This window comes from Perca fluviatilis, chromosome 17, assembly GCF_010015445.1.
Source record: "Perca fluviatilis chromosome 17, GENO_Pfluv_1.0, whole genome shotgun sequence".
Classification (NCBI taxonomy): Eukaryota; Metazoa; Chordata; class Actinopteri; order Perciformes; family Percidae; genus Perca; species Perca fluviatilis.
Window position 1 is genome coordinate 34,419,666 of NC_053128.1, and position 25,457 is coordinate 34,445,122.

The 25,457-nt window shown below is 39.4% G+C and overlaps 1 long non-coding RNA gene across 1 annotated transcript in view; it reads right to left on the reverse strand.

Moving 5' to 3' along the window:
• Window positions 1–2,859: 2,859 nt before the first annotated feature.
• Window positions 2,860–25,457, reverse strand: part of LOC120545334 — a 41,276-nt gene continuing 18,678 nt past the window's right edge. Inside the window, exons 2-3 of the long non-coding RNA XR_005636658.1 lie at window positions 13,773–13,867; window positions 2,860–3,584 (exon numbers count right to left, since the gene is read on the reverse strand). This is a non-coding gene — a long non-coding RNA (uncharacterized LOC120545334). The remainder of the gene's footprint in view (window positions 3,585–13,772; window positions 13,868–25,457) is intronic.

Consider the following 25,457-nt stretch of genomic DNA (forward strand, 5'->3'; position numbering starts at 1 on the left):
CCACCATGTTTGACAGTGGGGATGGTGTGTTCAGGGGGTGATGAGCTGTGTTGCTTTTACGCAAAACATAGCGTATTTGCATTGTTGCCAAAAAGTTCGATTTTGGTTTCATCTGACCACAGCACCTTCTTCCACATGTTTGGTGTGTCTCCCAGGTGGCTTTTGGCAAACTTTAAACGACACTTTTTATGGATATCTTTAAGAAATGGCTTTCTTCTTGCCACTCTTCCATAAAGGCCAGATTTGTGCAGTATACGACTGATTGTTGTCCTATGGACAGAGTCTCCCACCTCAGCTGTAGATCTCTGCAGTTCATCCAGAGTGATCATGGGCCTCTTGGCTGCATCTCTGCTCAGTCTTCTCATTGTATGAGCTGAAAGTTTAGAGGGACGGCCGGGTTCGTAGATTTGTAGTGGTCTGATACTCCTTCCATTTCAATATTATCGCTGCACAGTGCTCCTTGGGATGTTTAAAGCTTGGGAAATCTTTTTGTATCCAACCCGGCTTTAAACTTCTCCACAACAGTATCTCGGACCTGCCTGGTGTGTTCCTTGTTCTTCATGATGCTCTCTGCGCTTTACACGGACCTCTGAGACTATCACAGAGCAGGTGCATTTATACGGAGACTTGATTACACACAGCTGGATTCTATTTATCATTATTAGTCATTTAGGTCAACATTGGATCATTCAGAGATCCTCACTGAACTTCTGGAGAGAGTTTGCTGCACTGAAAGTAAAGGGGCTGAATAATTTTGCACGCCCACTTTTTCAGTTTTTTATTTGTTAAAAAAGTTTGAAATAGCCAATGAATTTCGTTCCACTTCATAATTGGGACCCACTTGTTGTTGATTCTTCACAAAAAAATACAGTTTTATATCTTTATGTTTGAGGCCCGAAATGTGGCAAAAGGTCGAAACGTTCAAGGGGGCCGAATACTTTCGCAAGGCACTGTATAAAGTCCAACTCCAGGACCAGACTACATGAATATAAAGTCCAACTACAGGACCAGACTCTACATGAATATAAAGTCCAACTCCAGGACCAGACTCTACATGAATATAAAGTCCAACTACAGGACCAGACTCTACATGAATATAAAGTCCAACTACAGGACCAGACTACATGAATATAAAGTCCAACTCCAGGACCAGACTACATGAATATAAAGTCCAACTCCAGGACCAGACTCTACATGAATATAAAGTCCAACTCCAGGACCAGACTACATGAATATAAAGTCCAACTCCAGGACCAGACTATACATGAATATAAAGTCCAACTCCAGGACCAGACTCTACATGAATATAAAGTCCAACTACAGGACCAGACTCTACATGAATATAAAGTCCAACTCCAGGACCAGACTACATGAATATAAAGTCCAACTCCAGGACCAGACTCTACATGAATATAAAGTCCAACTCCAGGACCAGACTCTACATGAATATAAAGTCCAACTCCAGGACCAGACTCTACATGAATATAAAGTTCAACTCCAGGACCAGACTCTACATGAATATAAAGTCCAACTCCAGGACCAGACTCTACATGAATATAAAGTCCAACTCCAGGACCAGACTCTACATGAATATAAAGTCCAACTACAGGACCAGACTACATGAATATAAAGTCCAACTCCAGGACCAGACTCTACATGAATATAAAGTCCAACTCCAGGACCAGACCACATGAATATAAAGTCCAACTCCAGGACCAGACTCTACATGAATATAAAGTCCAACTCCAGGACCAGACTACATGAATATAAAGTCCAACTCCAGGACCAGACTCTACATGAATATAAAGTCCAACTCCAGGACCAGACTCTACATGAATATAAAGTCCAACTCCAGGACCAGACTACATGAATATAAAGTCCAACTCCAGGACCAGACTCTACATGAATATAAAGTCCAACTCCAGGACCAGACCACATGAATATAAAGTCCAACTACAGGACCAGACTACATGAATATAAAGTCCAACTCCAGGACCAGACTACATGAATATAAAGTCCAACTACAGGACCAGACTACATGAATATAAAGTCCAACTACAGGACCAGACTCTACATGAATATAAAGTCCAACTACAGGACCAGACTACATGAATATAAAGTCCAACTCCAGGACCAGACTCTACATGAATATAAAGTCCAACTCCAGGACCAGACTCTACATGAATATAAAGTCCAACTCCAGGACCAGACTCTACATGAATATAAAGTCCAACTACAGGACCAGACTACATGAATATAAAGTCCAACTCCAGGACCAGACTACATGAATATAAAGTCCAACTCTAGGACCAGACTCTACATGAATATAAAGTCCAACTCCAGGACCAGACCACATGAATATAAAGTCCAACTCTAGGACCAGACTCTTTTATAGTTTACCAGCTGACCGGCCCTTCCTCTTCCTCTTCTTCACCTTGTTTTTGGGCGGGCTCCAAACCAGAGCTTAAAGGAGCCCGCCGCCATCTTGTGACGGGAGTGTGTAACATCAAGACTGGAAACAACCAACACTAATCATTCTTTAAAAACTTTATTTAATCAACACAACAAGTTCAACAATGTGTAACATGATGTGAATATATAAAATATATATTTGTAGGCTTTTAAATGCTAGTTGTCACAGGCAGAACGTTTACACACACACATGTACCTCATGTAGGCTAAATAAGATATACAGTCTACACACAAATGCACACACACACACACAGACACACACACACACACACACACACACACACACACACACACACACACACACACACACACACACACACACACACACACACACACACACACACACACACACACACACCCCCACACACACACCCACACACACACACACACAGACACACACACACACACACACACACACAGAGGAATATTTGTGTCCCAAATTTTAAGTTCTGTGTCTCAAACTGCAGATTTAGTGAGACATTATGAACAAATAAGACCTTTTCTCCACACTGCAGCTTCTATCTTTTCTTTTTTCTTTTCTTTTTCTTTTTTAAGTCTTTGAGTTCTTTCTTCATCTTTTCACAGTCATCCACCACCCTGCTACACAGAAGAGGCAGAATGATGATTTCTCTTCTATCTATGGCAGCTTGTGTCAGACTCATCCCAAAGCCCTCCCTGTCTCTCAGAGTGATTCTAGCCTGACCTTCAGCTGATCTGTTCTTCAACATCTCACACGTCCTCCTGATTTCTTCCAGGTCCTTCTTCAGCGGTTCAATGATCGTCATGAACTCTCTCCCCTTTTTCTGCTCTTCTTCTTCATCTATTCTATTAATCTTTCTGTCTTCATCAGTGATCTCCCTTAACTCTCCTGCGATCTTTCTCATCCTGTCTTTACTGCTGTGAAACTCTTTGATGAATGAAGCTGAATGTTTTTTAAGTGTGTTTATTGATTCAGAAATTTGAGCAGAGATGGGTGTTGACCCTGAACCCCCCATCGTCTTCTCCTGGTCTCCTGGTCCTCCTGGTCCTCCTGAAGTGTTGAGATCTCCTCTTCAGAGTGATGAAGAAGCTGACTTTAAATCACACTGTGATCTGATGTGATCAGAAAGGTTCTGTGGAGACAGGAAGAGACACACACCATCAGAATACACACACATACACACACACACACACACACACACACACACACACAGGTGTTTCCTCCCAGCTCCACTCAGGTACACGCTGTCTTTTCCTCAAAAGAGAAGAAACACTTTAAAATATGATCAGTACGGACAATACAGTAAACAGCACATACATTATATATAGTATATAATAAACACAATACAGTAAACAACACAAACATTATATATAATATATATATATTTATGTATAATATATATACATAATACATATATATTTCACGACCTCCGAATACTCTCCCACCCCACCTGTATACAATTTCTCAATGTAATAGTTTCATGTCATTTTCACCAACAGTTGCCCTCTTCACATAATACGGACGGCAGTGCACTTCATTCACCTACCTCTGCCCCCCCCTCTTCTTTATTATCTAATTTACAACTCCCAACTGTCAATGAAATTTCTGATATTGTCCAAAAATCTTAATCATCCACCTGCCAGCTTGACCCTCTGCCCACACACCTAGTTAAAACCAGTCTACCCTCCCTCTCTTCCTTCATAACTAACATCATCCACTCTTCTCTTATTTCTGCTCATGTTCCCTCCGCTATCAAAACTGCTGCTTAAGAAACCTGGTGCAAATCCCAACGACCTAAATAATTACAGACCGATCTCCAAACTGCCATTCATCTCAAAAGTCCTAGAGAAAACTGTTGCTGCACAGGTCCATAATCAACTCATTAACAATAACCTCTGTGAACAGTTTCAATCTGGTTTTCGCCCTCTTCATAGCACAGAAACAGCACTAATCAATGATACCAATGACCTACTGATGGCCGCTGACTCAGGTGTTCTCACTATACTCATCCTCCTTGATTTGAGAGCTGCCTTTGATACAATTTATCACAATATCCTCATGGACCGTCGAGCCTCCATTGGTGTCATCAATACATCACACAAGTGGTTCACATCCTACCTCTCTGGCCACACTCAGTTTGTACAACTTAAACACGTTCAATCACAACCCTCCCCAGTTACCAGTGGTGTTCCCAGGGCTTAGTCCTGGGGCCCCTCCTTTCCTTTTTATTTTCAGGAAATACAATATTTCACTGCTACGCGGATGACACCCAGCTCTACTTGTCCACCAAACCCACTTCCATGCTCCCTCAGTCTTCCCTGTCTGACTGTTTAGACGAAGTTAAAACCTGGTTCACTCATAACTTCCTCAAATTAAACAGTAGCAAATCCACCCTAGCAAAATGTTTCTCACTCTCCATCAAACAATTCCAAAGTCCCCTCTTCCACTCATGTCATGAGCCTCGGTGTCATCCTTGATAGCACACTTTCTTTTGAAAAACACATCAATAATCTCAGCCGGTCAGCTTACTTTCACTAACGCATCATACACCGTCTACGTCCATCACTTACACCCAATAATACTGCTACACTCATCCACGCTCTAGTCACTTCCTGTTTTGATTACTGTAACTCCCTCCTCTGTAGTTTACCCTATAAGTCCATCCATAAACTCCAATTGGTCCAAAACTCAGCTGCCCGTATTATCACCAGAACCCCAACAACTGAACATGTTACTCCACTCCTTAAACAACTGCACTGGCTCCCTGTCCAACACCATTCTTCTTCTCACTTTCAAAGCCCTCCATAATCTCGCTCCTCCATACCTCTCTGACCTCCTTCAGCACTACACTCCATCCCGAACTCTCCGATCCTCCTCTTCCTCACTGCTTTCCACTCCTTCTGCCTGCCTGTCATATATATATATATATATATATATATATGCCCCCCCGCGACCCGTCACCGGATAAGCGGACAAAGATGGATGGATGGATATATATATATATATGTATTATATATAATCCTTCCTAAACTAATCTAGTGTGTGTGATATGTGGAGAGTTAATAAATATGTAACATGGTTCATATATAATCCTTCATAACTAATCTAGTGTTTGTGATATGTGGAGTTAATAAATATGTAACATGGTTCATATATAATCCTTCATAACTAATCTAGTGTTTGTGATATGTGGAAGTTAATAAATATGTAACATGGTTCATATATATCCTTCATAACTAATCTGTGTGTGTGATATGTGGAGTTAATAAATATGTAACATGGTTCATATATAATCCTTCATAATTAATCTAGTGTGTGTGATATGTGGAGAGTTAATAAATATGTAACATGGTTCATATATAATCCTTCATAATTAATCTAGTGTGTGTATATGTGGAGGTTAATAAATATGTAACATGGTTCATATATAATCCTTCATAACTAATCTAGTTGTGTGATATGTGGAGAGATAATAAGTAACATGGTTCATATATAATCCTTCCATAACTAATCTAGTGTGTGTGATATGGAGGGTTAATAAATATGTAACATGGTTCATATATAACCCTTCCATAACTAATCTAGTTATTTTGTGATATGTGGAGAGTTAATAAATATGTAACATGGTTCATATATAATCCTTCATAACTAATCTAGTGTTGTTGTGATATTGGGAGATAATAAATATGTAACATGGTTCATATATAATCCTTCCATAACTAATCTATATTGTGTGTGATATGTGGAGAGTTAATAAATATGTAACATGGTTCATATATAACCCTTCCATAACTAATCTAGTGTGTGTGTATATGTGGAGAGTTAATAAATATGTAACATGGTTCATATATAACCCCTTCCATAACTAATCTAGTGTGTGTGATATGTGGAGAGTTAATAAATATGTAACATGGTTCATATATAACCCTTCCATAACTAATCTAGTGTGTGTGATATGTGGAGGTTAATAAATATGTAACATGGTTCATATATAATCCTTCCACTAATCTAGTGTGTGTGATATGTGGAGAGAGATAATAAATATGTAACATGGTTCATATATAATCCTTCCATAACTAATCTAGTGTGTGTGTTATGTGGAGAATAATAAATGTGCAACATGGTTCATATATAATCCTTCATAACTAATCTAGTGTGTGTGATATGTGGGTGTTTCAGCCTCTTCTTTAGAAACTGTGTTGGGTCAACGTGAACAAATCCTGAACATCTAAGATCAGCTACCATGGTTACATCATCACATCACTGGATATATATTTAGTCTTCTGATGACATCACTGAATATATATTTAGTCTTCTGATGACATCACTGAATATATATTTAGTCTTCTGATGACATCACTGAATATATATTTAGTCTTCTGATGACATCACTGAATATATATTTAGTCTTCTGATGACATCACTGAATATATATTTAGTCTCATACATCACTGAATATAGATTTAGTCTTCTGATGACATCACTGAATATATATATTTAGTCTTCTGATCATCACTGAATATCCACATCTCCATTTGGGGTTGCTGTGTGTGTGTGTGTGTGTGTGTGTGTGTGTGTGTTGTGTGTGTGTGTGTGTGTGTGTGTGTGTGTGTGTGTGTGTGTGTTGTGTGTGTGTGTGTGTATGTGTGTGTGTGTGTGTGTGTTGTGTGTGTGTGTGTGTGTGTGTGTGTGTGTGTGTGTGTGTTGTTGTGTGTGTGTGTGTGTGTGTGTGTGTGTGTGTGTGTGTGTGTGTGTGTGTGTGTGTGTGTGTGTGTGTGTGTGTGTGTGTGTGTGTGTGTGTGTGTGTTTAGGTTTAGAGGTTCTTACCTGTTAGTTGATGCAGGTACAGCAGCTCAGTCTTCACCTCCACACGTCCTCTCTCAGCCTCTGAGTCGTTTCTCTGAAATCACATGACCAGAGGAACCAATCAAACAGCAGCAGCGCTTGGACCTAAACCCCGCAACAGGAACACGTTCAGTCTCTAAACGGTGCAGCGTTGTCGACTCGACGCTGAACAGGTTACACGTTGTAAACAGCCGTGGCTGCTTGCCTGCTCCTACGGTAACGTTAGCTAGCAGTTAGCATGGCGGCGTTAGCCATGGTTAGCCAGGACCAGTAGGGATCACTGGCTGTGTCTCAGTTGTTTTTGCGAGTAACCAACTCGGTACTCTAGCTGTTGATGTTGAAATGACATAAAATGACCGTCCCTTGTAGCTGTGATAAATTAGCCTGAAGCTAATGCTTAGCTACCTGTTCAGGAGGAAATAAGCCAACTCTGTGTCTTTTTGGGCTCTAAGCTGTCTCCATTTTTCAAATACATCTCCAATATTTACCCAAATACATCTGCAATATATTTACCCAAATACATCTCCAATATTTACCCAAATACATGTCCAGTATTTGCCCAAATACATCTCCAGTTTTTCCCCGTGGTTAGTAACGTCTCTGGTCACAGTAGCTTTAGAAAAGGTGCCTGGAAGTCTGGAATGTTTCTGGGGACACTAGTTGTTGCACTCTGACCATTCATTACACTTTATAATGTTGTTCTATGCTCTATTGCACATGTTTTGTAAGTCTTGTTATGACATTTTGATATTTTTCAGGTCCCTAGAGGCCTCCAGGGGGCCTCCAGGGGCCTCCTGGCCTCTCTGGACTCGTCCTCCAACACTCAATACAAGTCCCTCCCACTTGGCTTATCTTATTGGCTGAGCAAACACTCTTTCCTCTGATAAAACTGCATTTGATTGGTCAATAGAGCCATCAGTCAGCCTCCATCTTGGCTCTGCCACTGGTCTGCATCAAAAACAGAAGAATATTGTATTTTCATCCAGAAAGATGACTAAATAGCTGTTCAATCGTGGATTAATCTCTCTGGAATTACTCATGGAAAGTTATATATATATTTCACTATTTATTTATTCTTTCTTCAGATATTTACTGACTCAACTATCAAAAAAAGAAGTTTCCATTTGCAGATTAGTGGTCCATCCAAACATTCATTAGTTATCAGACACACACACACACACCACACACACACACACACACACACACACACACACACACACACACACACACACACACACACACACACACACACACACACACACACACACACACAGTTTTCCTCACAGTTGTAGTTGACATAATGTTGAAAATCAAAAGTTTAGAGGCAGCGTTATAGGTCCCAGATGCCGTGCGGCTCCTCTAAATAACAACTTATATGAGAATTCATGAAATATTGGGTAATAAAATGCATAACATGCAAAGATATGAAACAAAGTCATTCTTTCGGTCACTTTTAACCCCTTCTTCTTTTTTTGAAGATTTTAATGTCACGCGACTTCACAGAAACAGTTTGACTTCAAATCATCAGTAAAACCAGAGAGGAAGTGAGGGAGGACTTCTCTTTAGAAGACTTTTATTGCAGCGAATAAAAGTAAAATAACTAATAATTATAAGTAAATGAAAAAAACACTTGTCACAGGTCACACACACAAACACACACACACACACACACAAACCTTCAAGAAATTATGCTAATTTCTTGTAGTTATACTCACAGTTGTGGTTGACATATTGTTGAAAAGCAGAAGGTTAGAGGCAGCCTTATTGCTCCCAGATGCCATGCGGCTTCTCTAAATAACAACTTACATGAGGATTTCATGAAATATTGGTTAATAAAATGCATAACATATTATATTAAAAATTAATTCTCTCAGGTCACTTCTGACCCCTGTTGTACATCAGAGGGTGTAAAACCAGGGAGCAGGTTGGTTATGTCTTTATACATTATTGGTGCTGTTTGAAAATGAACCAGATCAGTGAATATCAATGTTTATGATTTGAAGAATAATGAATGTATGTGATCTCTATAACCAGTATATGGCTCAACAGTGACCGCCCATTTTCTGATCAGCTCTGCCTCCAGAAGTGATTTCATCTGTTCAATATCTCCGTTGATGTTTGATTAAATGCTGATATATAAAGAGTTTTAACCCTGGAACCATGACAACCAGCTACGAGAGGAATCAGGACCAGAAAACATTAGATTTTTTTGAAATATAGATAGTTGACATATATCAGTGTTGCAACAAACCTCTCTTCACCTTGTGAGTTTTCTAGAAGAAGAAGTCAGTGACCAACCACAGTGAGTTTGGGGGGGGGGGGTCAGGGGCCTCTAAGATACATCAGTTACATTCCTGCTTTATGACGTCACTTCAATCAGAGTCGTTCACAATAACTCTACAATAAAAATAGGGAGTTGGGTTGGGAACCGGAGGGTCGCTGGTTCAAGTCCCCGTATGGCCCGAAATCTGGAGGTGGACTGGTGGCTGGAGAGGTGCTAGTTCACCTCCTGGGCACTGCCAAGGTGCCCTTGAGCAAGGCACCAAACCCCCCCAAACATCTCAGGGTGCCTGTTCAGCAGTCGCAGCCCACTCACTCTGACATCTCTCCATTAGTGCATGTAAAAGGACCTAAGTGTGTGTGTGTGTGTGTGTGTGTATTTCAGGCCTGTGTGTAGCATGTAATAACAACAGAGTGTAAATTGTAATTTCCCCATTAGTATAAATTATAAATAAATTATTATTATCATCAGTAAACAGGAAGGTAGAGAGATTCTCTGTGGTCACGATTTCACCCAAACTGTCTCAGAGACAGACCAACTTCATAGACTTCTTCTTTTGAAGATTTTAATGTCACGCGATTTCACAGAAACAGTTTGACTTCAAATCCTCAGTAAAACCAGAGGGGAAGTGAGGGAGGACTTCTCTTTAGAAGACTTTTATTGATCGCCTGAGACAAAGTTCAGATGTAGCAGCAAATAAAAGTAAAATAATTAATAATTATAAGTGTATAAAACAAAAGTAGTCTCAGGTGATTAGGTTTCTAGTTTGTGTGGATTAAGGGTCCACTAGTTTAGTTCATGTCCAACAAGGGAAACCTTCACAGAACAGACTATCAGACTAATAATCAACATATTACTCAAATATGGAGAATCTCAAACATAATCTCCCCAAAACCAAACCTCAAAGGTAATCACAATTACACCAATATGTTCTAGTACTAATATAAAATATCTGGTTCTTATTATTACATCATCTGTAGATCTACAGTAGAGCTGCAAAGATGAATCGATTAATGGATTAGTTGTCAAGTAATTCATTTTAATAATCAATGAATCAGTTTGAGTCATTTTTGATGATAAAACAGGTAAACTTGTGTGATGTCAGCTTGTTAAATATGAATATTTTCTTGTTTTTTCTCTCCTCTGGGACAGGAAACTGAAGATCTTTGTCTTATAGGATATGAACCACAAAACAATCGTATGGTTTTATAACCAGTATGAAGAGAAAGGATGCATTTGAAGATTTAACATCTTTCATCACATCAACATATTCAGAACTTTAATTCTATTTCAAGTGTAAACTATTTTTTTATGTATGTATGTGAGTATATATGAGTGTTTCTAGTGAGGTAAAGTCTAAGTCTGTCAAAAAAAATGGCATAATTATTATTACAAAGACAAACAGACGTTTATGAAGAAAGTTCAGCAGATTCAAAAAGCTGTGCACGTGGTGTCTGACGGTCGCAGTAACTCCGACTGTCCAACGCTGGCTGCAGCTTTAATTATATCTCATTTCCTAAATAACTCAACAACACTTAAAAGGGGATTCAAGGCGCATTTCTGTGACATTATATTTGACGGTTTCTATGTTTTTTTCTGACAGATTGTAAAATCCAGCGACCACAGTGTTTGGTGGCCAAAAGAACAGACTTCCTGTCCTGAACACGGCTCCAGCTTGTCATTTAAAATCAACCACAGTGAGTTTCATAGCGTGACTTTTTACCCACTAACTAATAACATAATATGAAAGAAAACAACTTCACCTTTAACAAATGGAGACGGCAACAAAATGTTTTAGAGTTCAAATAATTTACAGGATCTGCTGCTGAAATATTGCCTGTCTGGGATAAAAACACATAAATCTAAAAACTAAAACGATGATTTTATTTCTAATGGATTTATATTCAATGTTCTTTTGTAAATTACAAAAAAATATATGGTCCTTAAAAAAATTAAAAAACAGAGAAAAATGTTCAGTTTCTCTCATGTTTAAGAATTATTGAATTATGAGTGAAAATGGAATCCAACAAAACAATTATTATTACCCTTCTAATTATTATTATTACCTTATTAAACCATGAGGTATGAAAGAATCTCCGTTTAGTTATTCACTGTAAACCCCAATGCTCAAATGAGCAAATTAGAATAATACACCTTCAATTTGTTTAGAAATTCTACTTACTTCATTAAACGTGTTGGGTGACAGTAGCATTTACTGTCTTTTGAGTTTATTAAAGTCATATTTTTGTATTAATTTAAACTCTTTGCACTACTTAAAATGAGTCTGGATACTTTATTAATCCTCTCAGGGAAATTGTTCAGTTGCTCACGGTCAGATTCAAGGTAACATAAGAGTAAGAAAAGAGCGAGTCAATATGTGGATAAAGTAACATAAAGTAACAAAGTAACAAAGCTACAGTGCAAGAAAAAAAAGGTAAGTTAAGTAAAGTAAGATTATGTTTAAAAGTAAGATTAGATTAAAAAAGATTGTTTCTAAAACAATGGATTGTACAAATGCTATTGTAGTGCAGTGTGAGCATAAATAAAGTACAGTGGGACTATAAGTAGCAGTACATAAATAACAGATATTGCACACGCTACAAATCAACAGTGATAAGATATTAGAATTATTGAATCCATATAGTATGTTGCTACACAGAATAGGCAGAATTAATACAATTTAATTCATTTACAGTTTTTTTCGATTGCTAAACGACAGTGGGCACAACTGGAGTCACATGTGTAAAACTCTAACTACAGTCTGCACAGCAGCAGTTCATGTGGACCAAACTCTAGTTGGTTTTTCATTGCTTGAACACAGTTTTCAAAACTCTACACACTTATCCCAGGACTTTAACCACAACGTGCACAACACTGTAGATTTACAGCACTTTGTTCAGATGCTAACACACTGCTGTCAGAACTGTTAACCACACATTCAAAACAGAACAGATTTCAGTCTGGTGCCTATCAAACACTGCTGATTGCAATTTTAGCTGAAAGCCTAAGCAGGTGTCTAGTTTTAGACTAGTTAGTGAACATATATGGTATTTATACAGAGAAAGATCAGAAAGACTTTTTTGTATACAAACACCAAATAAGAATGAAACAATTATACACTGTACTGTTTGAGAGAAACAGGTAAAAGAGCAAAGATACCAACATGTCCAGGTAAGATGTCTGAGGTTATATACACAGCTATAATAAAAAGTGAAAAACACAATATCTTTACTATAGTAAAACTGTGTTCTTACTGTTTTTCAGAAAGTAATGGAGGTGAAAGCAATAGAAACACCACATTCATTTTTATTTAGAGATGATGAAGACATCCAATGTGATGAAGAGAACTTGCCACATGATGCTGGAGAGAGGCAGGATTAGTCACACTATTCGCTGGTACTGTTATGTACCTTTAGTTTTTTCCCCCAGTAATTCCATAAATTACTAGAGACAAAATACTTTATTGAAGAAAACTGCTGATTTTCATTCCTTCTTGTTTACCTTATGTAAAACCTGGTATGCTATACAATCTATATGTTTTCCTTAAATAAACTATTGAGTAGTGTCAAGTCACTCAAATTGTTCAAAATGTAAAGATGAGAAAGTTTGTAATTTCTGTATTGGTGTTTGATGCTAGTGTTTTTACCCTCAGTGTGTTCTGAGTGACAGTGTGTGTTATCTCAGTGTGTGTGTGTGTGTGTGTGTGTGTGTGTGTGTGTGTGTGTGTGTGTGTGTGTGTGTGTCTCTGTGTGTGTGTTATCTCAGTGAGGCCTGTGCATACTGTTTGAGACGTGTGTTGAGAGTTGTGTTGCTTTGAATGAGTTTTGCAGCTGATGTGAACTGTTTAGCTCAGGTGACTGTAGGTAGTGCAGACTGTAGTTAGAGTTTTGCACATGTGACTCCAGTTGTGCCCGCTGTTGTTTAGCAATCGTAAAAAACTGTAAATCTGGTGCATCTCCTGACCTCTGGCATTATAACATCAGAGGTGTCTGTATGTGGGAACTTCTCTCTAGACTCCATCTTTAGAAACGTTAAGTCCTTTTAAATGGCCCTCTATCAAATGGACTAAACACTTTACTAGTTTTCCTTTTCTTTTTTAGGGAGACTTTTAAAAGACCTGTTGATCTCAGGAGCAGAGCAGTAGCTGATGTAAGAAACAGGAAGACAGAAAACCCTCCAACCTGTGATCCATACCTGTGTTTTTAAAGTCCTGGTCAACCCAGGAAGAGGTCCAGAGAAATGGATCTGAAGTTCCTGAAGCTCGGTGACGAGGTGACTACGGACACTGTCTGGAAGAAAGAAAATAATAAAACATATGAATGTAATGTAGTATGTTCAGTTATTAGTTACGGCAAATACATTTTCATCATGTATTTATATCTGGTATTACCTCCTGATCTGATCATTTTAAAGTATTTCCAGAAAGTGTTCTTACCTGTGTTGTTGGTCTGTGATGCTGAGGAGGCAGAGAGAGAAGAGAAGAGTTCATACAGTATATCAGTAGAGAGGGAAGAGGATGATTGACATGATTTAAGACAAACAGTTTGACTTCAAATCATCAGTAAACAGGAAGGTAGAGAGATTCTCTGTGGTCACGATTTCACCCAAACTGTCTCAGAGACAGACCAACTTCATAGACTTCTTCTTTTGAAGATTTGAATGTCACGCGATTTCACAGAAACAGTTTGACTTCAAATCCTCAGTAAAACCAGAGGGGAAGTGAGGGAGGACTTCTCTTTAGATATTACTTATTAAATACTTATTGACCACCTGAGACAAAGTTCAGATGTAGCAGCAATTATTATTATTTATAATTATAAGTGTATAAAACAAAAGTAGTCTCAGGTGATTAGGTTTCTAGTTTGTGTGGATTAAGAGTCCACTAGTTTAGTTCATGTCCAACAAGGGAAACCTTCACAGAACAGACTATCAGACTAATAATCAACATATTACTCAAATATGGAGAATCTCAAACATACTCTCCCCAAAACCAAACCTCAAAGGTAATCACAATTACACCAATATGTTCTAGTAGTAATATAAAATATCTGGTTCTTATTATTACATCATCTGTAGATCTAAAGTAGAGCTGCAAAGATGAATCGATTAATGGATTAGTTGTCAAGTAATTCATTTTAATAATCAATGAATCAGTTTGAGTAAATTATTTATGATAAAACAGGTACACTTGTGTGATGTCAGCTTGTTAAATATGAATATTTTCTAGTTTATTCTCTCCTCTGGGACAGGAAACTGAAGATCTTTGTCTTATAGGCCTACTTTTGACTTTTACTTCGTTACATTTTGCAGCAATTATCTATACTTTCTACTCTACTATTATGATTAGCCTGACCAGCCAGACCCACATCCAGATGTTGGGTCTGGGAACTCATCGCTGAACCAGATGACCTTCACCGCGGGATCTGATTGGCTGCTCAAGTTCTGGCGCTTCAAGAGCAGGAAACAGGAAGATCAGCTGAAGCTACAGGCTGCGCCGGTTAGCATGATGCTACACAGAGACGGGTAGCTAACAGCTAGCACCATGCTACACAGAGAGAGGTAGCTAACAGCTAGCATGATGCTACACAGAGACAGGTAGATAACAGCTAGCACCATGCTACACAGAGAGAGGTAGCTAACAGCTAGCACCATGCTACAGAGAGAGAGGTAGCTAACAGCTAGCACCATGCTACACAGAGACAGGTAGCTAACAGCTAGCACCATGCTACACAGAGACAGGTAGCTAACAGCTAGCCATAGATATATACACTAGATATCGCCTTGACTACGGCAGTTTATTGGAACGAATGCATCAACAGAGCCGCCATCTTGGAACAGGGGAGTCACTCCTCTTTAATGCATCAGCATCAATGTAGGCAAAGGGCTAACGGAAAAAAAAATCACCATAAATCCTCAATCTCAAGCGATTTTCTAGGTTTTGTGGTTCGTTACAAAGGTCATGTATTCATGATCGAGTCCACAGAAAAGTTAAGCTTTTGATATTAATATAATCTACTTTGTTCAAAATGTAATGCCTAGTGCCTGTAAGCCTAGGTTTATAGTCCCATTCTTCATACTGCTTCCACTTAAGTAAACTTAAGATGAACTATCGACTACAAAACAAAGAGACTAATTAATGTGTTAATACAAAGAATATTTATTATGATCGGTTCACAGATCTGAGTCCAAACGGAAACTTCACCCTTCTGAACTAAGAGTTTCTGCTTCAAGGTGAAGTTTAAACAGACTGAAATGTCCAGGCTCATTCCTCCACTATTTATTTCTGGATGTATTTAAGCGTTACATGTAATTTTAACGGGCACTGAGCTCCAGATCCTGCAGCCGCAGACGGTCGCTGCCCCGCTGTAGCTTCTCTCCGTCCGCCTGCCGCCGGCAAACTTAGAGGAACTTCCTGCCGATATCGACATATAGGTCGTCCTGGACTACGTGTAAGATCCTCCTGGACTACGTGTAAGATCCTGCCGGACTACGTGTAAGATCCTCCTGGACTACGTGTAAGATCCTCCTGGACTACGTGTAAGATCCTCCTGGACTACGTGTAAGATCCTGCCGGACTATGTGTAAGATCCTCCCGGACTACGTGTAAGATCCTCCTGGACTACGTGTAAGATCCTGCCGGACTACGTGTAAGATCCTCCTGGACTACGTGTAAGATCCTCCTGGACTACGTGTAAGATCCTACACAGAGACCGGTAGCTAACAGCTAGCACCATGCTACACAGAGACCGGTAGCTAACAGCTAGCACCATGCTAACAGTGTTGTGTTTCTTGTTAGCGGGATGTTAGCACTAGCGCTGGATGACTTCACGCTAGCGGTGGTCGACATAGAAACCAGACTGGTCGTCAGGAAGTTTGCAGGTCACCATGGCAACGTCAACGACATGGTGGGTCCATGGAAGCTAACAATGCTAACTGTAGCGGCGACTTCCCTCAGACTAAACTAATGGCGTTTTTTTATGTTTTAATTTATTCGTCCTGAAAACTTGGCATTTATCCAAATCACTTCCCAGTCTGCTCTGATTGGCCAGCTCTGTCTCTTTAAGAAGCCCAGTCTGCTCTGATTGGCCAGCGCTGTCTCTTTAAGAAGCCCAGTCTGCTCTGATTGGCCAGCTCTGTCTCTTTAAGAAGCCCAGTCTGCTCTGATTGGCCAGCGCTGTCTCTTTAAGAAGCCCAGTCTGCTCTGATTGGCCTTAAATAGTTCTGTTAACGATGTGTTGTTCCTCAGACATTCAGCCCTGATGGCCGCTTGCTGGTTACCGTGGCGATGGACTGTACCATCCGTACCTGGGACCTCCCCTCTGGAAGGTGAGATTAATTAATGTGTGTGTGTCTCTGTGTGTGTGTGTCTGTGTGCGTGTGTGTGTGTCTGTGTGCGTGTGTGTGTGTGTGTGTGTGTGTGTCTGTGTGTGTGTTTGTGTGTGTGTCTGTGTTTGTGTGTGTACTTAAATAATATTTTCTTCTTCTTCAGTCTGGTGGACTGTTTCCTGGTTGCCATGGCGCCGGTGGGCGTGTACCCGGCACCGACCGGAGACTTCCTGGCGACGGCTCACGTGGACAGTCTGGGCGTGTACCTCTGGTCTGGACCAATCACACTGCAGCTCATAGACCAATCATAGAGCTGCTAATTATAATAACCATAATGTTTAATTTAGCCTTCAAAATATTAATTTTTTGTGAATTTTTTTTTAAGTTAATTTTTGAAAGTTTTAATTTGTTAAAATAAAAATGTGTAGATTTTATAATATAATTTTTTTTAATAATATTAACATTAATTATTTAAAAAAATATCTATAAAAGTTTTTTATTATTAAAAATGTTTTGAACTCCTTCAAATTAAATTAATTTAAATATGTCACTCTACAGTTTTCAGTATTTTTTTTTCTGGTTTTAGTTAATTTTTTTTATCATTTTAGGGGAAATTAAACTTTTGTTTTTAAAATTAATTAAAATTATATTTTTTTACAGTGTAAATATTTTCTTTATTTGTCAGTTATTTATTAATATATTCTTGTAGTTAACAGAGGAAATATATATTTACGTGTTTATATGTTTACGTTGTTTATGAATGGGTAATATCTGTAAACAGTGATCAGCCAATCACAGTGCAGCTCTCCTCCCTCAGGACCAATAATAGCCTGTGTGGACCTGTGGGGCTCCGAATCGGAACAGGAAGTGACATCAGAGGAGGTCGATGATGCATACGAGTTGGCGGAGCAGCTGGGGGCGGAGCTTGTGACGCTGTCGCTGCTGCCGGAATCTCGCTGGAAGAGTCTGCTGCACCTGGACGTCATCAAGGTGACCTCATCACTGACATCATTACTGACATCATCACTGACATCATCACGGTGACATCATCACCATGACTTATGACATGTAAATAATCAGGACTTTTAGCGTGTATAGAGCCAGCATATCTCCACCAGACTCCATGTAAATAATCAGGACTTTTAGCGTGTATAGAGCCAGCATATCTCCACCAGACTCCATGTAAATAATCAGGACTTTTAGCGTGTATAGAGCCAGCATATCTCCACCAGACTCCATGTAAATAATCAGGACTTTTAGCGTGTATAGAGCCAGCATATCTCCACCAGACTCCATGTAAATAATCAGGACTTTTAGCGTGTATAGAGCCAGCATATCTCCACCAGACTCCATGTAAATAATCAGGACTTTTAGCGTGTATAGAGCCAGCATATCTCCACCAGACTCCATGTAAATAATCAGGACTTTTAGCGTGTATAGAGCCAGCATATCTCCACCAGACTCCATGTAAATAATCAGGACTTTTAGCGTGTATAGAGTCAGCATATCTCCACATGTAAATGGGTGAATTAAGGGTTTATTTCAACCAAACCAGAGTGTTGATTGTTGGAACAGTGGACAGATGAACCAAGATGGCTTTTGGTAGTTTTATTTAGTTTCTGTCCACTTTGAATGAAGTGTGTTTTACGATGATAAAAGTCCTGATTATTTACATGGAGTCTGGTGGGTTTGGTGATGGTGATTTTGGGGCTGTTTCATGTTAAACTAAAAGGATCTTACTCTTTAACTAAAAGGTCTATCTCTGTAGGGATCCATCCCATAATGTTGTCAGACACTTAGAATAATAATGTATAATATTAATACTAATAATGGATGATGTTGTTTCAGTCCAAGCTGTTGCATTGGGGATTGTCCATGGTGCTGAAAATGAGCATTATTACTAAAACAGTAGGTGGCTATCCATGGTGCTGAAAAACAGTCAGTCCATGTCTGTCCATGGTGCTGAAAGGGATCTGTGTTACTAAAACAGAAGGGGGCCCTGTCCATGGTGCTGAAAAATAGCAATATTACTAAAACAGAAGTGAGGTGAGTTTGGTGATGGTGATTTCGGGGCTGTTTCATGTTAAACTAAAAGGATCTTACTCTTTAACTAAAAGGTCTATCTCTGTAGGGATCCATCCCAACATTTTGTCACACACTTAGAATAATAATGTATAATATTAAATAATAATAATAATAATAATTAATAATAATAATAATAATAATAATAATAATAATAATAATAATGGATGATGTTGTCCAGTCCAAGCTGTTGCGTTGGGGCTTGTTGTCTCAGAGGTCAGAGTTCAGCTCTGATCTGGAGTCAGCGCTGCAGACCGGATCATGTGAGTCCACTTCTCTCTCATTCCTCTTTATATATATATCATCATCTCATTCATCATTATAGTCATCATCACTTCTCTCTCATTCATCATTATAGTCATCATCACTTCTCTCTCTTTCATCTTTATAGTCATCATCATCATTTTGTTTTAATTGTTGTATTTTTATTTGTCAGTTATTTTTATAAAATATCCTGAGGTGTGAGATGTTTTGCTAACTCTGTCTGTCTGTGTCTCTGTCTGTCTGACTGTCTGTCTGTCTGTCTGTCTGTCTGCTTGCCTGTGTGTCTCTCTCTCTGTCTGTCTGTCTGTCTGTCTGCTGGCCTGTGTGTCTCTCTCTCTGCCTGCCTGTCTGTCTGTCTGTAGTTGAGCGGCCGCTGCGTCTCCTGAAGGATTATGGGCCGTCGGCGCTCTCTGTGGAGCTCAGTGGTCTGACATCAGAGGGGGGCGGGGCCAGCAGCCTCCTGCTCGCCTTCATCCAGATGATTGACAGCATGTTGGCCAGTGAGCGGGACTTCGATCTGGCGCAAGCTTACCTGGCGCTTTTCCTCAAGGTCAGCCAATCAGAACGCAGCGAGCCGTTAGCTTTCACACAATCTTTTATTGTGAAAATCTTTACTTAGTTTCTGATTAGCTTTCACACAGTGATGGTGAACGTAAACTCCCATGCTATAAACAACTGCAACAAAACATAGACTTATAAAACAAAATGAATAAATCATCAGAGCCAGCCGCTCCATAATAATATAATATTCTGAAGTAGCCAAACTTACTGTAGCTACACTCCCTCCTGCAGCACTGGTCTCCATCTCTGTTACTTCTGGTAATCCACATTCAGACCCACAGCAGTTCTGTGTTGGTTAGTTCCATAGATTCGTTATCCATGTCTATCTCTTCATCCTCCTCTTGCTCGTTTTGTTCTTCCTCTTCCTCATATTCCTCACTGTCCTGTCTTTCTCCCTGGTGTGCTGGCTCAGCTGTGTTGCTAACATGCTAGCTGTATTAGCGCTAATGCTAGCTGAAGCTGCACTTGAGTTTAAAAACAAATCAGTCAGTTTGCAGCATTTTTCACCGTCAGCCAACAGTGCTCTCTTATATTTCTCTCTCTCTTTTTCTCTGACCCCCCCCCCTTGTGTCGCTTGATGCCTTGATTCATTTTTTTGTCAACAACTTCCAACCACCACCTGACGTAGACCATAGACACATAAAGACGCAGACGCGGTCTACTCGGCTCTACTTGATTCTGTCTTGAAATTCCCAGAAGGCATTGCTTCATTTTAACTTTTGCAAACAAATATTCAAATAAAAGAAATGCAGGTAGATTTGTTTATTTCAAACCATGCACGTTTACGTTTTTGAACATCTGATCTGAACAAGTAATTTTGCTACAAAACAATACAGACTGATGTAAAAGTTCATGACTGTAGAGGGTAACCAGGGTAACCATGACTGTGATATTGAGCGACTCATATGTGGTATAAATACAAATCAGATTACACAAATAGTAAGTCTGAAGGATTTGGATAAATTTGGCTATCATTTAGCAAAAGAACTTTGTTATTGATGCTTGAAAGGGGGCCGAGAGAAATTATATGGGCCGCAGTTTACAATTAAGTGGCCGCATGGCTGTGACAATCATGCGGCTCTCTGATTGGCCGGCTGGCCCAAACGGCCCATGAGGGCCCGCGGCCCCTCTGGCATCTGCCCAAATGCCAGATTACCAGTCCGTCACTGCCCGTCAGACACCTCCTACCAAGAGCCTGGGTCTGTCCCGTCAGACACCATCTACCAAGAGCCTGTGTCTGTCCGAGGTTTCTTCTTAAAAGTGAGTTTTTCCTCGCCACTGTCGCACTTACGCATTCATGCTTGCTCTTGAGGGACTTATTGTAATTGTTGGGGCTTTGTAAATTATAGAGTGTGGTCTAGACCTACTCTATCTGTAAAGTGTCCTGAGATAACTCTTGATTATATGATTTGACACTATAAATTGAATTGAAACAGTATTATTACTAAAACAGGAGGCTGGCCATGGTGCTGAAAAACAGAGCGTTATTACTAAAACAGAGGGGGCCTGTCCATGGTGCTGAAACTGAGCCGTGTTACTAAAACAGAGGTCAAAAACATGTTCTTCATGAATTAGTGTTAATTTTGTCACCTATTTTTAATTTAGTCTTAGTCTTGTGCCAACATTTTTTGTTAGTCAAGTTTTAGTCAAAACATTTGTCTTTTTTTAAATAAATTATTTCTGATAACCATTTCAGTCAAATAGTTATAAAAATAAATAAATTATATAAAGTTATATAAATATTGAGCCTCTTCCTTATTTCACCAGTAAACGACAAAAACAACCACTGCATGGGAAAAGGATATTTTACAATGAAATAAATGCAGCACGAAACTGGCGAGGCGTATTTCAAGTGAACGCAACACGTGTTGTTTTCAGACAACGGCAGCTGCAGACTGTCGTACGTCTCGTGTTAGAATCCTACACAGTGAAATACAGACAAACTTTACACCGTTTAGCTGTCAGCATTGTAACCGTGTTTACTCCAGCTGATAGCTAACGCTAGGCTAATGTTACCTGCTGTCAGGTGTAGTGTTAACTAGCTAACGGTAGGCTAACATTACCTGCTGTCAAGTGTAGTGTTAACTAGCTAACGGTAGGATAACATTACCTGCTGCCAAGCGTAGTGTTAACTAGCTAACGGTAGGCTATTGTTACCTGCTGCCAGGTGTAGTGTTAACTAGCGCCCCGTGCAGCGATGTTTGGATTGACTCTAACGTCCGTTTAGGAGCATCAGAGAGTAGCGCAGGCATTTAAGTGGCACCAAAATCCGTGTTGCTATGCGGTCCGGTAGATAACGGTCGTTAAGGCACCGGTCGGTGCTGTATTAGCACCGGGTCTCGGTACCCAACCCTAGGAACAGCTGAATATTCTGTTTAATGATGAAAAAGTAGAGATGATTGTAGATGAAAATGAATAGAGATTTTATCTTAGTTTTTATTTTATGCAAAACATTTTCTTCTCGTCTTTTTTCGTCAACAATAATGCTGTTAATTTAGTCTTAGTCAGCGTTTTTGGACATTGTCGCAGTCTCGTCATCGTCTCGTCTTAGTCATGGAAACAAAGGTCGTTGACGAACATATTTAGTCTCGTCTCGTCTGACGAAATGAACACTAGCATGCATTCACATCTGATAATATCAATGTAAAGTTTTTCCAGTTCTAAGTGTTCTTACCTGCGTTGTTTATCTGTGATGTTGGGGAGGCAGAGAGCAGTTTATATATCTGCAGTGAGGGAGGAGGCAGCTGGGCCATTTCACAGAATGCATTGAAGTCTTTTTTCAAAGATTTTATTGTCAAAACTTAATCATAAATTAAAACAGGAGGGAACGGAGGGAGGAGAGATCGTTAGATAAGATAAGGTACACCTTGATTATCTTGGACAAACTCGCAATTAAAAGTAAAATAATATTTACAGGTGTATGAAACAAAAGTATTCGCAGCCAGTTAGTGTTGATTGAGGCCACGTCCAAAACAATCCCTTTTTTTCCCCGTCTACCCTGGCATCGTTTCTAGAATATTAGCGTCCAAACGGATCCATTTGTAAATGACTCAACGCGCTACTTCATATTCCAGGCCTATAGGTGGCGCTGCTTCTGCTACGGAAATTCACCAAAAAACGGAGAAGAAGAGGCGGAGCATGTGCATAAAGCTTGCATGCTGTACACAAACAGACCGTAGAGGAAGAAACCAAACACAAGAAGAAGAAAATGGCTAGTGCAAGGAAACCAGAATAATTTGTGTTGACCGATAGTGAATTGTTGTTGTTATGAGACGTCGTGGCGGGATAAGAGGTCGAAGGCTAGAGGTCGAGGGGTGTGGCGATGACATCATCGATACGCAAGTATGCGGCTTCGCAAGGGTGGCGTTTTGGAATATTTTCACCCTGGGACCAGGTTTAAAAAAAGTGAGTTTTCAGGCAGTGCGTTTACAGGATTGGCCAAAATGATGCAAAACGCACATGTCGGCAAACTCATTCAGGCCTCCGTTTCCGCTTTGTCGCGCGCCGCTGAGAAAAAAAAAAGAGCTGTGCACGACCTCGGCTCACGCTCCATTAATCGGACGCGCCGGCCGGATATTACATAATTTTGACGTCACGATGTTGCGCGCCACCTTGGATGCGTCTGGTATATAACGGCCTTTACTAAAACAGAGGGGACTGTCCATGGTGCTGAAATAGAGCGTTATTACTAAAACACATGGGGGCTATTCATGGAGGAAAATGGAGGTAACAAGTGTTACATTGTGTGACAGATTTTCAGCTCTAAGTGAGAATGTTAGTGTGAAATTGAACACTACGTATATATATGCCAATGTTGTTTTCAATAAAAAAAACATTTGCACAAAGCAAGCCGATCCACTTTTCCATGTTGATAAGAGCATTAAAATGAGAAAAAATAATAGGACAAAAAGAAATCAAGGGACATTTAGAACAGATAAAAATGTGCGATTAATTGCGATTAATCGTGAGTTAACTATGACATTAATGCGATTAATCGCGATTAAATATTTTAATTGTTTGACAGCACTAATAATCACATATATTGATTATATTATACATCAAATAAAAAGTCCATTAGATTTCATGGCTGAAGTGTGAAAGTTAAGCAGAATATTTCTATCTGAGATCAGTTCTGTAACATCATCTGTACAAACTGATTAACAACATGAGGAACCATCATGTGTAACATATTTATATGGATATTTATTAATGTCAGTGATGTGTTACAGTCCCACCACCAGTTTACTTCTGTCAACATCACATTAACATCAGAATAAATCACAGCCTTTTATCGACTGAACAGAAACAGAAAAGCATTAAAACATTAAACTTACGCAAAGAAAACTTAAGAACCATAAATGTATTGTGATATAGAGGGAGGAAGCAGCTGTATTCAACATTAAACAGCGGGGGGGGGTCCTCACTGCATTTATAACCAGAGCTGTTCTCTAATCTATAGTAATTTATGATGATTAAACATGAAACTACAAGAATAAACAGAAACAGTTATTACATCACAGAGACAGTTTCCAGGAATTACACATTTAACATATAAAATGTGATGACATTTTTAATGTCATCACATTTCATAGATGAATTATAGAACTATAATAAAACATTTGATCATCAGTGTAGAACTTGTTTCCTACACAGCTGTCTGCTCTCAGTGATTATTTTCATCTACTTCATCACTACTTCTTTAAATACCAACTGCTTCTCTTAGTTTACCAAAGCTGGAGCGCAGTGCTTCTTTGATTCCTTTCAACTCTTCCAGTTTATTCTTCTTCTTCATGTCTCCTTTCTCCTTCATCTCCTTAATCAGGAAATCAGCAAATGTACCCATATGGTTCATTGTTATTTCCCATACACCTTTTAGAGCATCCTTATTTTTCTCTGTTTTCTGTCTTTTCTGGCAGTTGTTGAACATAAAATGAACAGGCTCATCATCTTCATCTTTGGCACATTTAATCTTCGCAGCTTTGAGAGCTTTCAGAACATTTTCAGGTGTCACAAAATCTGAGTGTGTGATGAGGGCGACAATGTTCTTCTCCAGGGGCCTCATTTATAAAACTGTGCGTAGATTCTATTCTGAAAGATTTCGTGCGCAAAAAAGTCAGAATTTTCGTACGCAAAAACAATATTCTGATTTATAAAACCTTGCGGCGCACACCGGTACGCACTCTTCTCGTTATAAATACGACGTGCGTTACCTTATGCGGTCCTGCACGAGCCTCACGCTCCTCCCAAGGTCTTCCCATATTTGTCCTAATAAGGTCCATGTTAATCAATCAATGAATATTCCAGCCTTGAAAGGAGCCCTTGATCACCAATCACGAAACGGGAAAATGGGGAAAAAACACGATTCAGTGACTGTGAGATCGATGTGATCCTAACAGAGGTAGAACATCCAAAATAAATCCTGTTTGGAAGCCGTAACCCTTGTGTAGTGTTCATATTGTTGTTACACAGACTTAATACTTAACAGATTTAGCTCAATTACCAATGATATACATCATGTATGGTTCATATTTGCCATTTACCCCTGTGGGATCACATTTATGATCATATGATCATTTTCGTTTTTTGTGAGAAAGGAAATTCAGTTATTAAAAAGGTAAAAATAGAAACAAGATTTTGGATCATTAT